The sequence below is a fragment of the Podarcis tiliguerta genome (genome assembly GCF_965153285.1).
Source record: "Podarcis tiliguerta genome assembly, chromosome: 6".
NCBI classification, from domain to species: Eukaryota; Metazoa; Chordata; class Lepidosauria; order Squamata; family Lacertidae; genus Podarcis; species Podarcis tiliguerta.
The window spans coordinates 28,524,083-28,537,828 of record NC_139539.1 but is presented as its reverse complement, the minus strand read 5'-3'; positions in this window follow the sequence as shown (position 1 = coordinate 28,537,828).

The following is a 13,746-nucleotide window of genomic DNA, read 5'->3' as shown; positions in this document are numbered from 1 at the left end:
CTCCTTCTTAGCGGCAGCAGAGACATTGTTATCTTTTTACACATAAAACCTAAGGTATCTACATTTCTTTATTTTGTATAACATTCCTCTTCTGCCTTTTGGTCCACCAGGAGTTCTCAAATTGGCTCCCAACAAAATTAACTAAACAACATAACATAACTTTAATACCAGAATCAGTGTCACCTACAAACACAATAAAAGCAACACAAAGTTAGTGGGATCTATGTAGAAGATAATGTACATTAAAACGTGGTATTATTTCATATAATTACCTTGATCTTGAGTTGCATGCAACCAAGGCACTGCTCGTGATTAGTAATGCATGGGTAATAAGAGCTGCACATGGTAGACCCTTTTGGCACACACTCCTGGCCTTACCTTTCTTAAAGGTTGTTTAAAATACTGGGGGGCTGCGAAATCCATTTGTGTATGCCGTTTTGAGACCACAAAACCCAAAAAGAGCAGATACATTTAAAACAAAACAAAAATAATACAGAACAGACACTCATGGCAAAAACCCATTTATCCAGGTGGGAAAGCTCATTGGAACTAAAATGTCTTGAATTGTTTCCAGAAAGTGCAGATAGTGGACACTTCTTGAATCTTGACAGGAACGTTATTTATGACTTTCCCCCCCAGCCAAAGCCAGGAAAAGGAGAAAAAATAATTGAAAAAATGAGTGTAGTGAATGATTTATGTTTGAAGATTTTCTTTTGATTTGATTTGAATATATTTGTTAATCTTAGATACTTTGTTGCATCCAGTGCTGTGTGACTGGGTTCTGCTGGTGCAACAGGACTTCTGTTTCCTATCTGTCACCTCCATGCTCCCCAAATCTGTTCTGGAACACCCACACCCCAGTCCTCCAGAGCTCAGAATTGACCCACTGAAGTGAATTTTGAGGGCACAAAAGGACTGGAGGGGACAGAAAAGAAAAAGGAAGTTCCACATGGAAATCGCTTGCACTAGCAGAGTGACAGCATTGGATAGAGCCCCTTATGATGATTATCTGTTTGTACGCCTGTTTGCTTTCCATATGCACAAGCCTTTCAAAGATGAAACATCCTGGGGCCTTCAGCTCTCCTTCAGCATTACAACACGTTTTCATGAATCTGGCAACTGAATTTGAATTCTGTTATTACAATATTGTCTTAATAGTCTGTATTAAGATGTGTTAAAATGGAGGTATTCGGTCCAAAGTTACCCATTACCCACTCCGGGTTTAACAGAAACTTCTGTTAAGCAGAGTAAGAGCTCAGCTAACCTTCCTTTCAAATTAAGTACCAGAATTTGTTGCCTTGAGGAAAATGTTGACAAGAAAGAGCTTCAGGTTCAGCGTTTATCTGGAGAATAAGGAAGAATGAAAATAGCACAGGTAAACATGCATTATTAAACAAAATTTTATGTAAGGCATATTTCAGAACAGCGCCTTGGGTCTGCAGATGACCTTGGATATTAGTATCAGCTCTATGAGTGTTTTGCCAAGCGGCACTTCTATTCAGAGAACCTGCGCAAAGCAGAAGAAGATACCTGGGGTTGTATTCAACTAACTTTTACTCAGAATTGACCCACTGAAGTAAATGCACCCAAAAGTTAGTTGAAGGCAACCCTATGCCATCTTGAGAGGTTTAAGTACATAAGAAATTAAGATGAACTTTGATGGATCAGACCAACGGACTATTTAGTCCACTAGTCTATTCTCACAATGGCTAACATCTCCATCATTTGCCTGCCCTTCACCCAGGGCAGGTCACAACCATTATAAAATACAACATTAAAAGCAATGTAAAATGTATCACAACCACAAGAAAAGTGGGGCTGTTAAAAATATACATCTCAGGTGTCAACAACAACCAGGTTAAAGGGCCTTCAGCATTTGATGAAAACTGTAGAGTGAAGGTGGAAGAGATACTTCTGTGGAGAGGTAGTGCTACTACGTAGGGGCTGCCACAGAGAGTGTCCCTTCCTGGACCACCACCACTCAAGTTTCTACAGATGGTAGAACTACCAAGAAGGCCTCCTCTGTTGACCTTAACACCCAAGAGTGTCTGTAGGGAAGAAGACAGTCTTTCAGATATTTGGGGCCTAGATAAAGGTACCCAACAACAATGTAATTTATGCTATTAATTACCTAAGTTACAAAATGTTGCCATAATGGACAGCAGTACAAATAACATCATTTTTGGTGGAAGACAATCTGCAGCAGAATGGAAACAGTGTTGCATGTGATGAATACAGGGCAAAATGGAAAGTGATGCCTTCTTACATTCCTAGCTGTAGCTCAGTGGTGGAGCTCATGGTCTGCATTCAAAAGGTCCCTCGGTCAGTCTTTGGTATCTCCAGGTAAGACTGGGAAAGATCGCCATCTGAAATCCCAGAATGTTGCTGCCAGTTAGTATAAACCAGGATTTCACAAACTTGGGTCTCCAGATGTTTATGGACTACAGTTATCATCCCTGATATCATCATCTTCGTAGCTAGGGATGATGGAAGTTGTAGTCCAAAAACAGCTGGAAACCCTAGTTTTTGAAACCCTGGTGTAGACCATAAAGAGTTAGCTTGATCATTGGTCTGTCTGCTTGGTACAAGGCTGCTTCTATGTTCCTCTTTTGGAGCTAAGCTAACATGAGAAACGGGCATGTGAAAAAGAAGCTGAGGAAATGCAAGCTACGAAACTGCGCTCACATTTGTTGAATTTTGCGATGTGACAGATGAAATGTAACTAGTGTGCCCACAGACTGGAAGGTCTGTCAATGAAAAAAAGCATATCTTTCATTAAAGTTATCTCTTCTTTCTTGGATGTCAGCTCTAAATGAGAGAAAGGGTTTTTTCCTTCTCTGATTGTATACATGCCCCTTGATTTATATTCTTTACGGCATTTTTATGAGCTTCTTTAGCACATCATACAGCGTAATAACAGCACAGTAATTGTGTTGGCTCCATGTCCTGGCACTTAATTATAATCCTGTCATTGGCATTTGCCAGCTTGTCTAACAGAATAACCTTGCCATGTGGCTGACATCCAACTTCCAAAAACAAAACAAAAGAGAGAGTTGAAGAATAAAGAAAGTGGGGAAATATACATGTGTTCCTGACAAATAAACCACATGTGCTTGAAGTTTGCGAGGGCACTCCATGAGGACGCAACTTCCTGCAGGCTGCTTGTGCATTTGCTAAGCAGGAATTGTGTTTGACAGCGAGACCCACCTTCAGAGTTCCTTCAAAGGTAGAAGGGAGTCAAAACACGTTAAGTAGTCATCAGTTGTTTTCAAGTACCGTTTTGACTTTTAAGGGGCAAAAGCTCAGTAGACCCACAAAGATTCAAGGCTGGAGCAAGACAAAGTTTCAATGTCTATATCTGATGCCTTCATGATTTGCTTAAAAAAATTGAGTTCTTTCCCCTTTGCTTTCTGTATATTCAAATGTTTTGAAGACATGTATAGCAAGAGAAACAGCCATAGTTTAAAGTAGGAAGAATGACTTCCAGATTTGAAATTTGTCGGTCTGTAAGATGTTCCCCTCTCCTCTCATAATGATTTCTTCTCCTTTCCTAAGCCAGTTTTTAGTAATTGTGTGGTTTCATAAATGCACTTCTTTGGGTGGAAGGGTGGGATATAAATAATAAAATAATAAAGAAAATAAATGGTAACTACATTGTATAGTTAGGGACGCGGGTGGCGCTGTGGGTTAAAGCCTCAGTGCCTAGGGCTTGCCGATCGAAAGGTTGGCGGTTCGAATCCCCGCGGCGGGGTGCGCTCCCGCTGTTCGGTCCCAGCGCCTGCCAACCTAGCAGTTCGAAAGCACTCCCGGGTGCAAGTAGATAAATAGGGACCGCTTATTAGCGGGAAGGTAAACGGCGTTTCCGTGTGCGGCTCTGGCTCGCCAGAGCAGCGATGTCACGCTGGCCACGTAACCCGGAAGTGTCTTCGGACAGCGCTGGCCCTTGGCCTCTTTGAGTGAGATGGGCGCACAACCCTAGAGTCTGTCAAGACTGGCCTGTACGGGCAGGGGTACCTTTACCTTTACCTTACATTGTATAGTTGGGCAAAGAGGGTTGGTGCGTAAATGACAGCTCAAGTGTGGCTGTGTGAGGTACTGAAATGGACAAGGAGAAGATGAAAGAGACTTGCAAATACAGTCCAGGCCTCAGCCTTGAAGTGGACAACTGAGAGAGCCCAAAAGGTTAAAAATTAGATGTGCATGTAGACTGAGAGAAGATGTCACAGGAGAGGAGAAAAATAGTTTGTAAGGCATAGGGAGGAGGGGAAAATCTCTGACGTGCACAGTGGCAGGATTTCTGGCAGGCAAGCTTTTGAAATAGGGGTGAAGCTGGAAGTAGTGTAAATAATATTTCTACAGCTGTAATTTCTTGGCATTTTTGAGACTGAGTAATCATGGAAAGCCCTTCACGCATCAAGGTTTGGAAAGGGGCCACAAAAATGAAAGAGCAACTCCCCATTGGGTTCTTACTAGCATGTGTGTCATGGGTTAAGAGTCAGCTTCACCGGCGGAACAGCAGCCTGAAGGGGACTGGAGTGATTCCACCTGCAGCTGATTAGCCTTCAAGGAAACAGATGAGAAGGCAGTGATGAGAAGCAGCTGGCTTCAACTTTCTTAAGCAGAGCTTCCAGCAGGAGTCAGAAGTAACAACTTCTGTAGTTCCTGGTACTAACTTGCTGTTTCCCTTGAACCCATGATCACTGGATTCCCTGACCCCTGGAATTGCTGTTTGCCTGACCCTAAGACTGGACCTGACCTTGGATGCTGACTCAGCCTCCAGGCAAGTACACCTCAGAGTCTTTTCTGGTTGGTTGGCCTCCTGTTCCACTGAGCTCTGCACATTGTCGCTCAGCAACAGGACTAGGACAGTGTGCTTTGCAGCTTAAGCAAAGTTTTAAAAAGTGGGGAAGAGGGAAGAGAAAGAGGAAAAGTGGAAGGACATCTATGGCCAGACACAAAAGTCGTGAGGCTCTGCCTCCCCACCCCCACCCCATGCAACACCCCTAGCAATGCATGCCTGCTGGTATCTTTAAACTGAAAAGACATTGCCCTTGAGGGGGGAAATTGTCAAGGAGAAAGGAAAGAAGACAAACAAGGAAAAGCAATGTGGAAAGCAAAAGAAAATCCGGCCTAATGTATAGGTCCCATGCCCACCATGCATCTAGAGCACTATGATGCCCAGCTGTGGAGACTCCACAAACTAGAGTTTAAGGGTGTAGGGAATTGCAGCGGTGAGTGAGGCACCTGCAACAAACTACAGTCTCCAAGTTTCCTCATGACTATTAAAGTGACTCAATAGTGCTTTCGGTGTGTGGTGTGGATATGATCTTAGGCCAGTTAGTACAATTGTGTGTTGGTGTTACCTGAACCAGCCACACAGAACTGTACTCCACACGGCTGTCTCCACAGCAAGAGTCAGTAGGAAGTGGCATGGAATGAAATGAGGGAAAAGTTATGTGAATCCTGCAAGACCTTGCTCTCTCATTCAAACATTTCCACCAGGCCTGGAAGACTAGGGGTCTGATTGACTCCAGCTATAATATGCAGCTCCGAAGGCTAAGGCTGCTGCTGCTGAAAGTACCTAGAGGGCATGTGAGTCCAACAAGATCTGGCCCCTGGTTGTTTCTATCAAGCCTAGGAAGATAGGGTGAAGACTGACAGCAATTTCCAATGCTCTTGCTGCAGAAGACGGCAATAATGCTTTTCTTGTGTTTAGGGCTTGCCTTTTAACATCGATGGTTTTGTAAGGATTCAGAATCATGTTTATTATTTATGACTGTGTCGATCTATTTATGACTATATTTAATTGGCACTGTATAATGATGATTTGTTAGTATTTGTAATGGTTCTAGGGGTTGCTCGTGCGTAAGTTGCCGCCACTCCTGGCTAGGTTACCTGGTTGAACCCTTTCTGTCTGGACAGCCTCAAGTTTTGTGGCTGCCTCAGTCGCTGGCAGAATCCGTCAGTGGGCGTTTCTTGAACCTCTTCCAGCATAAAAGCTGTTTGACGCCCAGTCTCCTCCTAGTCTCCCTGCGCGGAAGTCTTCTGCGCAAAGAGGGTGTGGGCAGCGGAGTACTCGTACTTTCCCCGCTGGTCTCCGGCGAGGAGTCCTGGAGCCACCTCTCCAATTCCGCCATCTGCCCCCCTTCTCCACTGGTGTTACACTGATTTCCTTCCCCAGCGGATGGGCTGCCTCTCTCCCTACTGGGACCCTCTCCGGCATCCTTTTGGAGCCTTCTCTCCGCCTCCAGCTCCGATGGCAGTTCCCTGACAGCATTCTTGTGAGCCATTTTGCACATATCTTGGGAAAGTGGTCTGCAAATAAAGGGGATGGTGATAATGATGAAGGAATAGGGAAAGAGGCAGGAAATAGTGGGAAGGGAAAGGTTCCTAGCAAGCTGTCTTATATTGAGTCATCTTATATTGGTCCATCTAGCTCAGTATTGTCTACATTGAATAGCAGTAGCTCTCTAGGGTTTTAGGAAGGAAAAATTCCCAGCCCTACCTGCATATACTGGGGATTGAACCTGGGACCTGGTGCATGCAAAGTAGGTGCTCTACCATTAGAAGAGCTATGGCTCTTCTTCTTTTCCTGAACAATCTTCGCTACTTCAGAAAGTTCAATCTTGAATATTAAGAAAGCCGAAATCCTGCCCTCGGCACCAAAGTTCTCTGGGACTTAATGCATGCAGAATGAATATGTAAAATGTCTGTAGTGCTGCCAGGAATGAGATCATTTAAAGTGCTTTCTTCCTGACTTTGGCTATTCTAAAGACCAGGGTGAGGGTCTTGAAGATAAGAGGTAACAGAATGATAATCAGCAGTACTGGAATACCAGCCTTTGGTTGGAAGTGACACCTATTCAATAACTCCTGCTTTGACCAGGGACAGGGAAGAAATTTATTTCCGTCTACATTTGAAGGTGAACTTCCCGAAACAATATGCAAACTGAAACACAGCCGTGAAATTCAAACTTCTCTAAATTTTGCAATACAGTTCTCCAGCCAAGTACAAAAATGTATATACTAGTGTAAAGTGTGTATTGAGATGCATATATTGGTGAAAATAGCATGCAAAGATGCATTATATTAGGGAAATTACTTTGTGAAAATACACATAGTAGGAGAAATTCACACTAGAATACTGGTGAATTTTCATGAGGACATTAAAAAAAAAAGCAAGCTGATGTTAAAGTTTGGAGAACTGAACATGAGATTAGAAAAATGAGAAACAAAGAAACTGAAATTGATATTTTTACCCATCCTTAGTTTAAAGGTAAAGGTAAAGGGATCCCTGACCATTAGGTCTAATCGCGGACGACTCTGGGGTTGCGGCGCTCATCTCGCTTTATTGGCCGAGGGAGCTGGCATACAGCTTCCAGGTCGTGTGGCCAGGAGCAGGGACCGAGCAACGGGAGCTCACCCGTCACGGGGACTCAAACCGCAGACCTTCCAATCGGCAAGCCCTAGGCTCTGTGGTTTAGACCACAGCGCCACCTTAGTTTAGAGAGATGCTAAAACTCTTTGCATAACAACTGGAACTGAATTAACAGTGTCTGCCTTTCCGCTCTGTTGCTGCTGTTGTAGCTGCTGTTGTTGTTTTTTATAAAAAAAAATTACAAAGTTAGTTCCTTCTTTTCCCAAGTAGCTAAAATATTTGAGTCAACCTACAGATTGGATGGGCTGCAAAGAGGAGAAACCCCCACAGTGAAGTGATAAGACCCAATCAACACTCTTGAGCACAACAGAAAGATGAAGGGTTTGTTTTTCCTCTTTCTGCGTAAAGGGGGGAAAAAACATCAAGGAACAAAATCACTTTGTAAAAAAATCAAACTTGTCATATACTCGAGATCTAAGGGAAAAGTGCAGATAGAGAAAAGGGCAGGTTGCATCATTGGCGGGCGCAGTCTGTGCCATTTGTATATGGGAGGGCTAAGAAGGTCTGCCCTCTTGGGCTTGCTTTGTAGCTATTGTGCATCGTATAATCAAGGTCCGTGGAGTTCGAGGGAAGGGTTGCCCCACTGTAACAAGGACACATGCAGTGCTGCAGACAACATGCAGTGCATTTATTTAACGTTTGCTGCCATAGGCATTCCAAGCTATTTCCACCATCACATCATGCTAATGTAAAGGAACTATTTGGAAACAACAGAAAGCCAGTTCGCCCAATATCATGATACAATGCAGTCACAATAATGACAGCTCTTAAAATAATAATGCAGTGGAGCCAGAGCAGCAGTTCGGTGGGTAGAGGTAGTATCATACAGTCCAGATAACATGTTCAGAGAATCTTAGGCTGCAATCTTATACTTGCACTTACCTAGGAACAAGTCCTATTAAACTCAGAGGGAATTACTTCTGAGTGCACATCTATTTGGCATTAACCTGCATCCAAAGTGGCCACTCTGCCTCATACTCATCTCCTCTGCTTTGGCAGGTAAAGGATCTCATTTCTCAATGTTAAACAATAACCCCTCCAAGTAGAAATCCAGCATAGCAGGTAAGGGGGCTGGCTAGAACATTTATCTCTGTTGTACTATCGTATCTGAAGTGTGCAGGCACACAAAAACTCATACCCAGAACAAACTTAGTTGGTCTCTAAGGTGCTACTGGACAATTTTTTAATTTATTTCGACTGCATCAGAACAACACGGCTACCTACCTGAATCTCTGTTGTACTAGTTTCCCATTTGCAGGGACATAGTTTCTTTCTTTGTTTTATATGTGGAACATTCAGAAGTAGTTCTTCCATCTATAAGTAGTGCAGTCTATCCACCCAGCATTCTTACAACAGTCTGTAAAGTATGGCTAGGTCAGCATCGGGGATCATTGGGCATCAACTACTGCCCACAACCCTGCAAGGAAGCCAGTGCCAACCCCCAGAGGCTCCTGGCATCTTCCACTTGCCTCGCACTGTCTCTCTGGGGCCAAAAGGAGAGTGAAAGCAATGGGCAACAGTGGCAGCTGTGAGTCAGATACAGAGCAGAGCACTGGAGGCATTTTGCCCGAGAACCCACCCACCAAAAAACCTGGAGTCAGATCTGAAAGTAGAGTATTATTGTGAGGGGCATTGGGGGTGAGGCTAGGAAATAATGGTGTGGTTTTTTGTAGGCCACTTGCAAGTTCAAACCAAGGTTCAATTTGAACCTGGGACTTTCTGGCTCGGTTTATAGCAACCATACCAAACCATCTTTGGGCGTGTCTGAGTGCAATAAATCACCCTCTAACAAATAGGACAATGTTACATTTACTTCTCTGAAGATACCCTATACTATAAAGGTACTTACGTGAATTCCTTAGCAGAGACAGCAACAGTGCAGTTGATGCGCTGCTGGCAATGGATTAATCTTTCATTCCTGATCACTGTTCCCTCCAGCTGGATGGTTTTTAAGCAAAGAGAGAAGGTGGTTCTGGAGCTGCCATTGCCCACACTGTTACTATTTTGGAGTAAAAAGGGGCATTAGTTTGCAGATTGATGACATGACTCCATAGCAGAAGCAAAGACCCTCTGGAACTGCTAAGACTAGGCAGGTTCAGTGCTCCAAGATGCAAAGCAAAGAGGCTTAGGAAAGTGTCATGATCCTAGTGGGCCAAATGCCAGTACTGATTACCGGTGTGTGTGTGTGTGGTTGCCTCTTTTTCTCTTGTGCCTTTAATAGCTTCATGGCAGGCAGAAATTCAACAGGAATGCCTCCATCGTTGCATATTCCTCTTGGGAATGCTGCATCTGTTAGCTTTCTGACTCAGAAGGTAACCACTACTCAGCAGGCACCACTACTACTAGTAGTAGTAGTTTTCAAGACACTGTTGAGTCCAAAAATGTAACTGAGAATTTTGCTGCTGCTGTTCTCATTTAAGAACTGAAACAAGAAGAGCTGTTAAAACACAGAAAACTCCCTCAGTTGCTGTGATACCATGATCTAAACCACTTCATCGTATGTATTCTGAATTGTTAGTACCTGTCAACTTGCAACTTACCAAAAAAAGAGGCTAGGGTCGTATTGAGGTTTTGTTGTTGTTTTTCTGTGGTGAAATCCCTCTGCATTTCATTTTATGATTGTATACTGGAATTTTATTTAGAAAGTTCGGCAAAGTGTAAGACATATGGAAACCACACAACTCGAGTTGATATGCCAGTTCTCTTCTCAGACAAAAGATGAGACAAGGCAATTGATCAGAAAGGCTGCATCTGTTCTGAGCTGGCTCTAGTGAGTTTCACACTGCAGCTAAGAGACTTAATGTTACTAGGAACTTTCCATTTCCAGGCTTGAGTATGATCATGTTACTCAGTAGTTAAGCTCAGTATTAGGGTATCTTGTAAACAGTGTCTACTGATAGTTGGCCAGTTCTGTGGCCATTTTCAGAAGATTCCTTCCATGCAATTGTAACTGTGTGGAGGGTAAAATTGGGTGTTCGTCACCTACTGACCCCACCCCTAGTGTTCATCCCTCTCATAACTCCTCCCTCCCCCACCCACAAGCTCCAGGATCCCTGATTTCTTTTATTTACATGCATTTCTCCAAAATACAGTGGTTGTTGTTGTTTAGTCGTTTAGTCGTGTCCGACTCTTCGTGACCCCATGGACCAGAGCACGCCAGGCACTCCTGTCTTCCACTGCCTCCCGCAGTTTGGTCAGACTCGTGTTTGTAGCTTCGAGAACACTGTCCAACCATCTCGTCCTCTGTCATCCCCTTCTCCTTGTGCCCTCAATCTTTCCCAACACCAGGGTCTTTTCCAGGGAGTCTTCTCTTCTCATGAGGTAGCCAAAGTATTGGAGCCTCAGCTTCACGATCTGTCCTTCCAGTGAGCACTCAGGGCTGATTTCCTTAAGAATGGATGCGTTTGATCTTCTTGCAGTCCATGGGACTCTCAAGAGTCTCCTCCAGCGCAATAATTCAAAAGCATCAATTCTTCGGCGATCAGCCTTCTTTATGGTCCAGCTCTCACTTCCATACATCACTACTGGGAAACCATGGCTTTAACTATACGGACCTTTGTTGGCAAGGTGATGTCTCTGCTTTTTTTTTTTTTAAGTACAGTGGTACCTCAGGTTAAGTATTTAATTTGTTCCAGAGGTCTGTTCTTAACCTGAAGCACCACTTTAGCTAATGGGACCTCCTGCTGCTGCCACGCCACCGGAGCCTGATTTCTGTTCTCATCCTGAAGCAAAGGTCTTAACCTGAAGCACTATTTCTGGGTTAGCAGAGTCTGTAACCTGAAGTGTATGTAACCTGAAGCGTTTGTAACCCGAGGTACCACTGTATGGATGTCTGAGGCAGGGGGTAGCAGGGGATGTGGAGGTCTGGTTGATCTCTCCCTTCAATGATTATGGAGAGCAGCAAGGGCTATCTCATCCTAGGCAGAGTAGTATGTTCTGCAGAGTTGGAATGGCTTGAGCACAATTCTGGAGGAAAGAGGCGGCAGATGCAGCAAAAGGGAAAGGTGTTAGGAAGGAGTTGCTCCATTGCAAAATTTAATAAACCTCAGATTGAGGAAGAATTTCCATTAGCAGCCAGAATATGAACTGTATGGTTGTTATATATCATTGCTTTTTGTTAATATCATCATCCAGCAAATTACATCAGGGAAAGACAAAAGCCTGTTTAATAAAATATAGCAATTCTGGTGTCTACATCAATTTTCTATACATGCTATTTCCTTTATTACCTTTCCTTTCTACTGGTATCATTAATTAGGGCATCTATTGAAAGCAGTTTGCATTAGGTTTTTTAGTACAGAAATGTTCATCATAACGTTTTGTTTGATCCTTTAGAAATTCAGATATCTTTTAATTTTCTAAAAACCTCATTTAATGTGATGGAAAATACCTAGCCACCAAAGATTGACTCTCCTCCGCCCTACTCCAGTTGGTTGCTAGTGAGACTGACATTTCTGTATGATTCATGTGTAAAACTGAACATCATTTGGATGTAGCCAAAAATAAAATAAAAAGTGCAGTACAGATCCCCTCGAAAATTAGTTTGTGTGTAGGAGATAGAAGTCTTTGAGCTTGTTTTAATTAAAATTGCACTTAAAATTGCAAGTATGATCTTTGCAAGTGTGTGATGTGTAGTAATAGGATCAATATCAAAACTCTGGGGAATGTTTTGTACAGGATGTGAACTTTTATAGATCGCCAAAGGACATATGATCTGGTCATGCCCTATAGTGGAGAGCCAGTGTGGTGTAGTGGTTAAGAGTGGTAGTCTCGTAATCTGGGGAACCGGGTTCGCGTCTCTGCTCCTCCACATGCAGCTGCTGGGTGACCTTGGGCCAGTCACACTTCTCTGAAGTCTCTCAGCCCCACTCACCTCACAGAGTGTTTGTTGTGGGGGAGGAAGGGAAAGGAGAACGTTAGCCGCTTTGAGACTCCTTTGGGTAGTGATAAAGCAGGATATCAAATCCAAACAACTCTTCTTCTCTTCTATTCTGGGCAGAGGTCATTGCCAATATTAACCTGGTCGTGGAAAAATCCCTAAACTTCTCAGATGCCCATGCTATACTCAATTATATTCCAGAGCTGTGGGCCTTGATGAAGGGGCAACATAATTGGACTCTGCGTGGCCTGTTGCTGGCCAAATGGTTGGTATTACTACGCTGGAAGAAACATTTGTCCCACCCGGTTGCTCAGTGGGCAGAATACTTATCTCATTTTGCAGCATATGAAAAAAGATGCTTTTAGCAGGCAGCACTAAGAGTAAACACCATGACATTGGGGATCAGTACTTAGAATGATAGAATTCGAGGACAATGGGATAGCTATGTTGGTAAGGGTAAAGGTAAAGGGTAAAGGGACCCCTGACCATTAGGTCCAGTCATGACCGACACTGGGGTTGCGGTGCTCATCTCACTCTATAAGCTGAGGGAGCCGGCGTACAGCTTCCACGTCATGTGGCCAGCATGACTAAGCCGCTTCTGGCGAACCAGAGCAGCACACGGAAATGCCGTTTACCTTCCTGCTGGAGCGGTACCGATTTATCTACTTGCACTTTTACGTGGTAGGTTGGCAGGAGCAGGGACCGAGCAACGGGAGCTCACCCCTTTGGGGGTTTTTCGAACCGCCGACCTTCTGATCGGCAAGTCCTAGGCTCTGTGGTTTAACCCACAGCACCACCCGCGTCCCTCTAGGAGCCTCTTAATCTCAGGGTCTTGTGTTTGAGCCCCACATGGGGCAAAAAGATCCCACCACTACAGGAGGGGTAGACCCTTGTGATCCCTTCCAACTCTGTGATTCTATGATCTTCTAGTCCAACTCCCTAAAATGCAGGAATATTTTGCCCACTGTGGGGCTCAAACCCACGACCCTGAGGCCGAGAGTCTCATGCTCTACCATCTGAACTATCCCAGTTTGCATAAAGTATATGCTCAGTGAGCTCTGCTGGAGCCTATCTCCTCCCTTTTCCCCTTCTATCTCCCTCCCCCCACCAAACTCCCTTCCCCCTTTTAGTGTCGTTTCCACCGTATTTACTCTGTGATACTGCACAACAAATTGATGGTCTTTCTCTTTCCTTTTATTTTTATTCGTAGACCGTATTTTTAAGGAAGGACAATCAATAACATAAATAAATGAACAAAAGGGACTGACAGATTGGGTTGGGGGGGGGGCTTTATTCATGGGTAACATCTCCATGAAACCACATGGGAGACTACATCAAAGCTTGGGGTAGAATCTTCATTTCAAAGCGGGGTCATCTTAAACGCCAGCAAATATTAAGCTGGCTCGATGGGACCACAAGGTTTGCCAAAC